We start from the raw sequence: 10,027 nt of genomic DNA on the forward strand, positions 1-10,027 counted from the left end.
GCAGTCCCACTCACCCAGCCAGGTACACAGCCACCATGTCTTGAGTTGGTATCTCGTATGTAATGGTACACCAATGATCTCATGAACCTGGTCTTGTCTCCGCATCTTTAGCCAGCACACAGCCGCTTTGTATCTTATCGTGAGATGTATCGGTAAAGTTCCAAGCGTCGCGCACAGTGCTTCAACCGAGGTGATACCAAAAGCCCCAACAGTCTCAGTAAGACGCTTCTCTTTCAACGCCTGACAGCTGTTTACTACGAGGCTCAGTTAGTGAGACCATGTTCTAGCGATGAAGCTTAGTACTGACTCGGAAACAGCACCATTGTATGTTCTTGTGACTTTTAAGCTTTGTGCGTTGTGATCTTTAAGTGTTCCTGGAAATTTAATTTTGTCATCTATTTGAACCCCAAGAGAGTTGTGTCGCTGATCCTTTTATGTTCGTGTCCCCTAATTTTACCTGTGGGTTACCTTGCAAGCATCCTTTCAGCAAAATGTATGTTGTTTTATTTTTCGCTATCTTGAGTTTTATTGCACCACTGGTTGGGTTGTTTGGGGAAGGAGATCAGACAGCGAGGTCATCGGTCTCATCGGATTCGGGAAGGATGGGGAAGGAAGTCGACCGTGCACTCTCAGAGGAAACATCCCGGCATTTGCCTGGAGTGATTGAGAGAAACTATGGAAAACCTAAATCAGGATGGCCGGACGCGGGATTGAACCGTCGTCCTCCCGAACGCGAGTCCAATGTCTAACCACTGCGACACCTCGCTCGCTTTTATTGCACCAATGTGTAATGGTACATAATGTTCCACTGGCATTTTCTTCTAGCTGGGCTCTATTGCTCGCAGACATGACCACCAATTAGTCATCTGCATAGACGGCAACTCCATCCGTCTTTTCATGTCACTCTAGTACCTGTAGGAGTGGTTCTATTGTGATATTCCAGAAGATAGAGCCACAGATCGAGCCTTGGGAGGAATCAAATATAGCGCAGCGCGTCGTCATTCGCCATGTCGTTGGCCAGTGCGCGCAAACGGCATAAAATTTGTGACGGGGTGCGATCACCGAGCTCCTCGGTCTCTAGTCGCTTCGCCTCTGATTGTGACAGGCGCATCACATGCACGTTCCTGACAGACTCATACAGCTCGCTGTCCGGCTATGGCGCTAGAATACCCTGTACTTCTGCGAATATGTCCTCCGTAAGCGTTGCCACCAAGTAACTACATTTCGTCTCGTCTGCTGATATCTGCGTAAGAACGGACTGGCTTTGAAGCCGCGCTCGCCACAACAGAGGGTTGTATAGTCAGAACAGCCGTGCTTTAATCGTAAACCTAATAACTGCTCTGCTCGCAGCTGGTTCTGTGGTGACTGGCGAATTGTCCCCTTGCATGCGAGAACGGATGCGGCACTGCTATCACGGAAAAGATGCGACGTGGTAAGCCGAAGGCGGCATAGTGACCTGAGAGGACGTTGACCTGGCGCTATCCTTAGTTGGAAGGAATGAAGGGAAGTGTATAGATAGGAAGGAAAGATGTATGAAAATACAGAATTAAGACATACATGAAGCAGTGCCAAATAAGCAATTTATACTCCTTCATCCATTCTGTCATTTATCAAATTGTGAGACTGAGATTGACCTGGAAGGGCCTTTAGCTGTCGTGAAAGATAAATGAAAATTAGATGTTATACACTGAGGTGAAAAAATTCATGGGATACCTCCTACTATTGTGTCGGACTTCCTTGTCTCCAGAGTACCGCAGCGACTCAACGTGGCAAGGACTCAACAAGTCGTTGGAAGTCCTCTGCAGAAATTCTGAGCCACGCTGTCTCTATTGCCGTCTATAATTTTGAAAGTGTTTCCAGTGCAGGATTTTATGCACGAACTGAACTCTCGATTATGTCTCATAAATATTTGATGGGATTCATGTTGCACCACATCAATCGACAAATTATCCAGAATGTTCTTCCAAGCAGTCGTGGACAATCATGGCTCAGGGTCAGTGTCATGGCGCATTGTCATCCATATAAGTTTCACCGTTGTTTGGCTGCAAATGGTCTTCCAGTAGGTGAACATAACCATCTCCAGTCAATGATCGGTTCACGTGGACCAGAGGACCCAGTCCATTCCATATAAACTCAGCCCACTCCATTATGGAGTCACCACCAGGTCGCATACCACCTTGTTGACCACTTGGGGCCACGGCTTTGTGGGCTCTGCGCCATACTCGAACCCCGCTAGTAGCTGTTACCAACTGACATCGGGACTCATCAGATCAGGCCGCAGTTGTCAACGGCCCAACTGATGTGTTCACAGCACAGGAGACGCGACGAGGGCGATGTCGTGCTTTTGGCAAAAGTACTCGCGTCGGTAGACTGGTGTCATAGCAGATTAATGACAGATTTCGCCTCATTGTCGTGACGGATACGTTCGTCGTACGCCCCACATTAATTTCTGCGGTTATTTCACGCAGTGGTGCTTCTATGATAGCACTGACAAACTCTTTGCCTCTGGCCTCGATCGCTAAGTGAAGACTGACGGCCACTGTGTTGTCTGTGGATACAAATAATGCCTGAAGTCAGGTGCTCTCGGCACACTGTTGACACTACGGATCTCAGAATACTGAAGTCCCTGATGATTTTCGATATGGAAAGACCCAGGTGTCTGCTTCCAACTATCATATCGCCTTCAAAGTCTTATAATTCCTGTAGTACGACCATAATCACAAGGGACACCTTTTCACGTGAGTCAGCTGAGTACAAATGACAGTTCCACCAATGCCCTGCCCTTTTATATCTTATAAACGTCACACTAACGCCATAGGAACATGGGTATATCGCTATGCCATGACTTTAGTCACTTCAGTGTATACATTGAATTAAGCAATTTAGTGTTAGTTGGAATTTTCTATGGCATGCCGGGAAGAAATTTTTATCGTTTCGGACAATAATACATTAACAATAGAAGATGTGCCTTTCCACCAAACTTTACACATAAACACGTGAATTATAATGGAGTTACGTGCTTTTTTTCAGTTTGGGTGACCACGATGAGTTCTTTCTGCCACTAGCTTAACCAGAGTATGCGTTGCGACACAGTGAGCCTCTGTTGGTAAGTTACAGCACGATGTAGAATTTGTAATGTACACAGACCGGAGAAAATCGCAACACCAAAATATAGTTAATTTAGAGTGATGGAATTTCGGTAAATTTGTCTACGTAACATATGTACGTTATTAACATCGCAAGAACACATGTTAATGTAAGTATAATATTATCTCACATCGTCTAAGTGGTAGAAACTGGTGAAGTTCCTACCTGCAAACACAACAGATGTTATACTCGTATGAGCTATAAAGTTTGCTAAGTGAGTAAGGGAAGTCGAAATGAACCTTTCATGAAACAGCGGAGACTTAGCATGGAGCCTGACAACTGAAGGAATTGAGTTCCAATTTTCCTCTATGTGGGAGACATTCTTAAATTGTAGTGCAGGTATTATGGTGAGAACGGTAATCAGCTCATGCTAATGTGTGGACCTCCATATTAACTGGAACGATTCTCCGGAGACTTGGAAATATTTGGATGCGTATCTGCTACTTGTGCTCCACAGTGATCTGGCCTCATTATGTTTTAAATATACTAGTGGCTATTCGTGTGGAGTTCAGGTGACTCACTTCCGAGTGAAATATTCCGTCGAATCCCGCGACCTGCATATCCCATAAATCTGGTGCTCCCGAGCATGTGCGGGACTCATTTGGAAGGACGAACATCTAGAGATTGTTCGAGAGCTAAAAATATTTTTTTACTACTGGCGATCTATCCTACGGGAATAGTAAGTAGATTCATAAGCGAAGCAGTGATGGCCGTTGCAGGTGAACACAAATATGATGTAATCACACCACTAAAAAAATTTCTGTACATTATGTTGTTAATGTTAGAATTACACATGTAAATCCCTCTGTATATTAATATATATTCTTATATATGTAAGATAAGTACGAACTACAAAATTATCCTTATATAACGTGTGAATTCTGTAGTCATTACCTGATTTTTGATGAGTGTGTTGCGCAATACCAGAAAAATAGTGTTGGTAGAAAGTTCAATGGCGTGATACTGTACCATCATGTGAAGAGCCACCACGTTATCAGTATAACAGCCTATATTTGTCAAGCGATATGTTGGCGAGGCGTTATCGCATTTAAGTGTCTTATCTACCTTAAACAGATTGTAACGATACCTTCAAGGTCCATGATGCGAGACAAACCCGTTTGGCTTACAGTATTTCATTGACATTACAGAGTACCTGCCCTAACTTAGAACTGCTTAAACCTAACTAACCTAAGGACATCACGCACATCCATGCCCGAGGCGGGATTCGAACCTGCCACTGTAGCGGTCGCGTCGTTCCGGACTGATACGCCTAGAACCTTTCGGCCACACTGGCCGGCACACAAATAGCAATACCTGCAAATATATCCTTAAAATGCTAAAATATCTTCACTTAACATTAATGTATTTTATGACACGACACTCCTCATTGGATGTCTTTCCAACCGAGAGCGACTGTCCAGTGAAGTAGAAACTCACTGTGCTACGGCAACAATAAAGCTGCTCTCTGTGTCGTCGATAAGTTTTTAAGTTGGAAGGTTTTTCGAATATTGAGCACCTCTCCCGCAGCTTGGAAATAGTTCCCACTTGATAAAAGTTTTTCTCTACTGACTTCTGCTATGCTGGTGTTAAGTTCTGGAGGGAAAATTGTTTGAAAATGACGCCTCATTGTAAATATGATGTACAGATGAAATGATACCATGTCAGTGGTTGTTAGGGGAGAAATTTCTGCTGCAGCTTTTCGCACCTCAAATAACATTTTGACCTGAAAATAGGAAAATAGCAGTTTCAGTGAATCCTGGTTGTAAGAAAACTCACATGTGGAAAGAAAACCACTTTTTATGAGTTTAGTGTCAGGTACTACACCGCACCGAGAAAAAAATGGTGACTGGAAGAGTGTGTAGCACTATGAAATTATAAAACGGGAAATCGTCGTATCCAGTGGTGGGTACGATGACGAATGCTCACAAGTGGACTGCAGCTTCAGAGAAGAACGCATACAAAGAGACAATGGGGGCCTCAGTTTACAGCGAATGATGTCATGCGGCTAATGAACCATGCGTTGATGTTTTATGCAGTTGATAGCCTACACTTTGTTGTTCTATACACTGAATGTCGTCTGTCACAATGGCAGCTTTCAGAATAGTTAATTCTTCCTCGCATTGTAAAAATGTAGACATATAACAAAGATGCTTCTGTACCAGGCAACTGATCACTGTAACTATCACACTCTTTGACAAGCTTAGAAAATCAAAAATGTTCAAATGTGTGTGAATTCGTAAGGGACCAAACTGCTGAGGTCATCGCCCTCTAGACTTACACACTTCTTAAACTAACTTAAACTAAGAACAACACACACACCCATGCCCGAGGGAGGACTCGAACCTCTGGCAGGAGGGGCCACGCAATCCGTGACACGGTGCCTCTAACCGCGCGGCCACTCAACGCGGCGACAAACTTAGTCGTATAGCTCAATTTGACTACCTGATGAGGCAGCCAATGGGAAGCGGGCGCCACCAAGTGCTTCGCTGTGTACGGACCGTTTAAAGGACTCGGTGTGAGTGAAGTATGGCCTGATCTTGTTTGTGTATCCTGTCAGCTCTTTCCGGCTGCTGCGGGGCAATCGTGGTTTAGTAATGTATTGGGCTGCCGCTGCACTGAAGCCCTTTGATGTTAGTTATTCTCAGACTGCTTGTCAGAAACTTGTGAGTAGGTTCCGCCACACATTGCACAGTTTGGCGTAACATTATTCACCACTTTTCCAGATCTTTAGTGTGCAATTTATTGATGTGGGAACTTAATGTTAGTTTTCTGTGACGTGGTCAGTTGTCGAAGTATGATACAGAATTGGGTTCACACAATTCCGTCCCAATAGTAGGAGCATTAAATTCATAGCATCCTAAACTAGTAGAATGTTTTCATTAGTTTCTAATGCATGTAGGATTCTTCTTATTCAGTTCTTTCTTTAGTGGTGATCTATCATACCATATGTTACATACGTGGATGACTGTATCCTTTACTGTAGCAATGATTAAGCTTTAAATAAAATAATAACCAAGTGCCACTGTTTGAAAATTCTATTGTTTTCACGATAGTGTGTGCCTTTTGCAACCTACATCGATTGACGAGACGTAATTTTTTAGGCCTTCTGCCTTTGACTAGTCTCCCACTAGGCTTGGTGAGTTACTATTATTATCAGTTAATACGTTTCAACAAACTGCAGACAGCAGTACGCTTCGGTTATTTCTTTGGATGTTTTTGTGATTAGAATGTAGTCATCCTGTAGATATAGAGAGAGCTGGGTGTACATCACCTTATGGAAGTCTTTAGATTTCAGTGCCAAATAGAAAAATTTTGATAAACATATTGAGCATCACATGCATATATCACGTAAATTGCCCACAATGTGAGTGTCCTTTACGTTCTTGAAATGGGTTTAAGAACATATTACAAGTTAGTACGATCATGTAATACCATCAAGTGCCCATTTATGCTAAAAATTCTTTCGTTTTGCACATTAAGTTATTCCTATCCTTCAATATCTTCGTTTCTTTAAATGTTGTAGTCACACAGCATTACATAACATTTCGTGAGTCTAAACTTCGTGTACAAGCTGCAGTGATTCAGAGCATGTTTCTGGATGTATATTTGCATACAATCTGAATTTAATCAAAAGTTAGATAGCTTACGACATATAATGCCGATTGATTTAATGCAACAATTGTTATACATACATGATTCCTTCTGAAATTCGTGTATTTTTCGTTTGAAAAAAAAGCAGAACTGACTACTTTCCTATTGCTTCCGCGTTATGTTAAATTAGAAGAAACACCTTGAACGGAGAAATGAGATGAAGTTGAAGTAGTGGTTTGCAAGTATACTCTCAGTCCAAAATACGCGGCATATGTTTCAGTGGTATCTAATTTCCCTTATCTTTGAATGGTGATCACCATGCGACTTGAAAGTTGGTGGTAATTGTATATGCTCTACATCCTCGGCGAAGATCGGATTTCGGAATTTACTGAGCAGCCCCTTCCGTTTAGCGCGTCGTCTAGCTGCAAGTGTGTCCCACTTCAAATTTTCTGTGAGATCTGTAACGCTTTCGCGATGGCTAAATGTACCAGTCACGAATCTTGCCGTTCTTCTTTGGACCTTCTCAATATCTTGAATCAGACCCAACTGGTAAGGGTCCCATACAGACGAACAATAATCTAAGACTGGACGAACTAACGTATTGTAAGCAATTTCCTTTGTTGGAGGACTGCACAGCTTCAGGATTCTACCAATAAACCACAATCTAGAGTTCGCCTTGCACGTTACTTGTGTAATTTAATCATTCGATTTGAGATCATTTCGAATAGTCACACTCAGATACTTGACGGATGTCACCGCTTCCAAAGACTAGGCATTTATTTTGTGCTCGTACTTTACTGGAGGTTTTCGTCTTGTTATACGCAGTAGGTTACACTTACTAATATTAAGAGATAAGTGCCAGTCATTACACCAAGGATTTATTTTCTGCAAATCCTCATTGATTTGTTCACAACTTTCGTGTGATACTACTTTCCTGTGGACTACAGCATCATCGCAAACATTCTAATGCCGCTGTCAATACCATCAACCAGATCGTTTATGCAAATCGTAAAAAGTAGCGGACCTATTACCCTGGGGCACACCTGGAGTTACGCTTGTTTCTGTTGAAGTCACCCCATTCAGGACGACATACTGCTCTCTGTCTGTTAGAAAACTTTCTATCCAACCGCATATGTCATCGGATAGACTATAAACCCGCACTTTTTGCAGCAAGCGACAGTGAGGAACTGAGTTGAACGCCTTTCGAAAGTCGAGAAATACGGCATCAACCAGGGAGCCGGTATGTAGAGCCTGTTGTATATCATGCACAAAGAGGGCCAGCTGTGTCTCGCATGACCGCTGTTTCCTGAAACTGTGTTGGTTACCGCAATTAGCTTCTCAGAGTCAAGAAAGATCATTATGTCTGTTCCTCGAAACTTATCTCACTTAATTCATTTCCAAAGTTATAGGGAGAAAATCGTATTCAGTGATAAACTTAGTTTAAAAATGCAGTTCTCATCGGAAATCAGAAACTTCTGTATCGTTCTGCACAAATAACGTAACCCATATTAACATTTAAATTAGAAGCAGCGCTGTACTTCTTGGAAGTTTCCATTATAAGACAGGACTAAATTGTGCTAACTGTAGCTACAGCTGTGGCAAAACGTGTAATTTTCCGAACTGAAAAACGATGAAATTTTTTTGTGACTAAAATTTGATGTTGATACTGCAATCTCTCTCCTGTCATTAACACGCCTCTGTTGCTTTCTTGCAGTTACCAATATTACAGCTAATCACCTCGCTGTCGGACTCTCTAAATCCACAGACACACACACACATACACACACACAGACACATAGACACAATGGATTGTTTATTATGAAACAAAGGACTGCAAACAACAAGTGAACAGTTCCTTTAGAACGTTGATTATAACGTCAAACTAAATGATACGCGAAATATATTGTGCAATGGGCTCCACTGCTTTCATTAACGGTGTGACGGCATTGCAATAATTCAGCCGAAGTTGGAACGCTCTCTTATCTACAGATGCTTTGATTCAAATAAGAGTTCAAGTGTTTAGTACGCAACACACACAATAGTGATTATCTCTTTTTCATCCATAATGTTAAAGAAGTCTCATGAAACCAAACAGCCACTTAATTAAAAATGTTCCATTACAGAATACTCCGGTATCTACATTTTAAAGAGTAAGATAATTCGCAATAGTAGAGCTGCCTAAGCGAAACTCCTAGTAAAAAACTGATATGAATATGTTCATTGTAATTTAAGAATGAATCTCTGTTTCCCACAATAATAAAAAAACTAAGTGTTTACAGTAGACATTGTAAGTATAAGTGCCAGTCATTACTCCATGCATTTATTTTCTGCAAATCCTAATTGATTTGTTCACAACTTTCGTGTGATACTAGTTTCCTCTTGGTTATCATTGGAACTAATGTTTACGTTGCCATTTCTGTTATTATCAGAAAATACATGACGACATACAGATATGGCCTTCACTTACAGTTTGAAAGGATTACTTACGAAGAGTTGTGCAGTGCTTTGACCATATGGTCTTCCATAATATTGAAAAAAATATCAGCATATCGATTCTTAGTAAATTTTTAGTTATATTTATTTTCTACTGATACTAGTTCAGATCAAAACCCATAGGAGATATAAAATTTTCGACAAAGACAGAAATGTAATAGATGACAATATAGATTCAAGACGTAATAGATGGCAGTACAGATTCAAGAACCCGAAAAGATTTCGAAGAAAGCATCTAGTTGCAGTTTTCCGAAATTCCTTCACCAGGGAAGACGAATGGAATATTCCAGAATTTGAAACACGAACATCTGCTAGCATGAGTTTCTTAGAAGTAGATACCTTAGGGGTTGCGAAGCAACTCAAATCGCTTGATACGGGTAAGTCTTCAGGTCCAGATTGTATACCGATTAGGTTCCTTTCAGATTACGCTGATACTATAGCTCCCTACTTAGCACTCATATACAACCGCTCGCTCACCGATAGATCTGTACATACAGATTGGAAAATTGCGCAGGTCGCACCAGTGTTCAAGAAGGGTAGTAGGAGTAATCCATTTAACTACAGACCTATATCATTGACGTCGGTTTGCAGTAGGGTTTTGGAGCATATACTGTATTCAAACATTATGAATCACCTCGAAGGGAACGATCTATTGACACGTAATCAGCATGGCTTCAGAAAACATCGCTCTTGTGCAACGCAGCTAGTTCTTTATTCGCATGAAGTAATGGTCGCTATCGACAGGGGATCTCAAGTTGATTCCGTATTTCTAGATTTCCGGAAAACTTTTGACACC

The sequence above is a fragment of the Schistocerca gregaria genome, chromosome 1, assembly GCF_023897955.1.
Source record: "Schistocerca gregaria isolate iqSchGreg1 chromosome 1, iqSchGreg1.2, whole genome shotgun sequence".
Classification (NCBI taxonomy): Eukaryota; Metazoa; Arthropoda; class Insecta; order Orthoptera; family Acrididae; genus Schistocerca; species Schistocerca gregaria.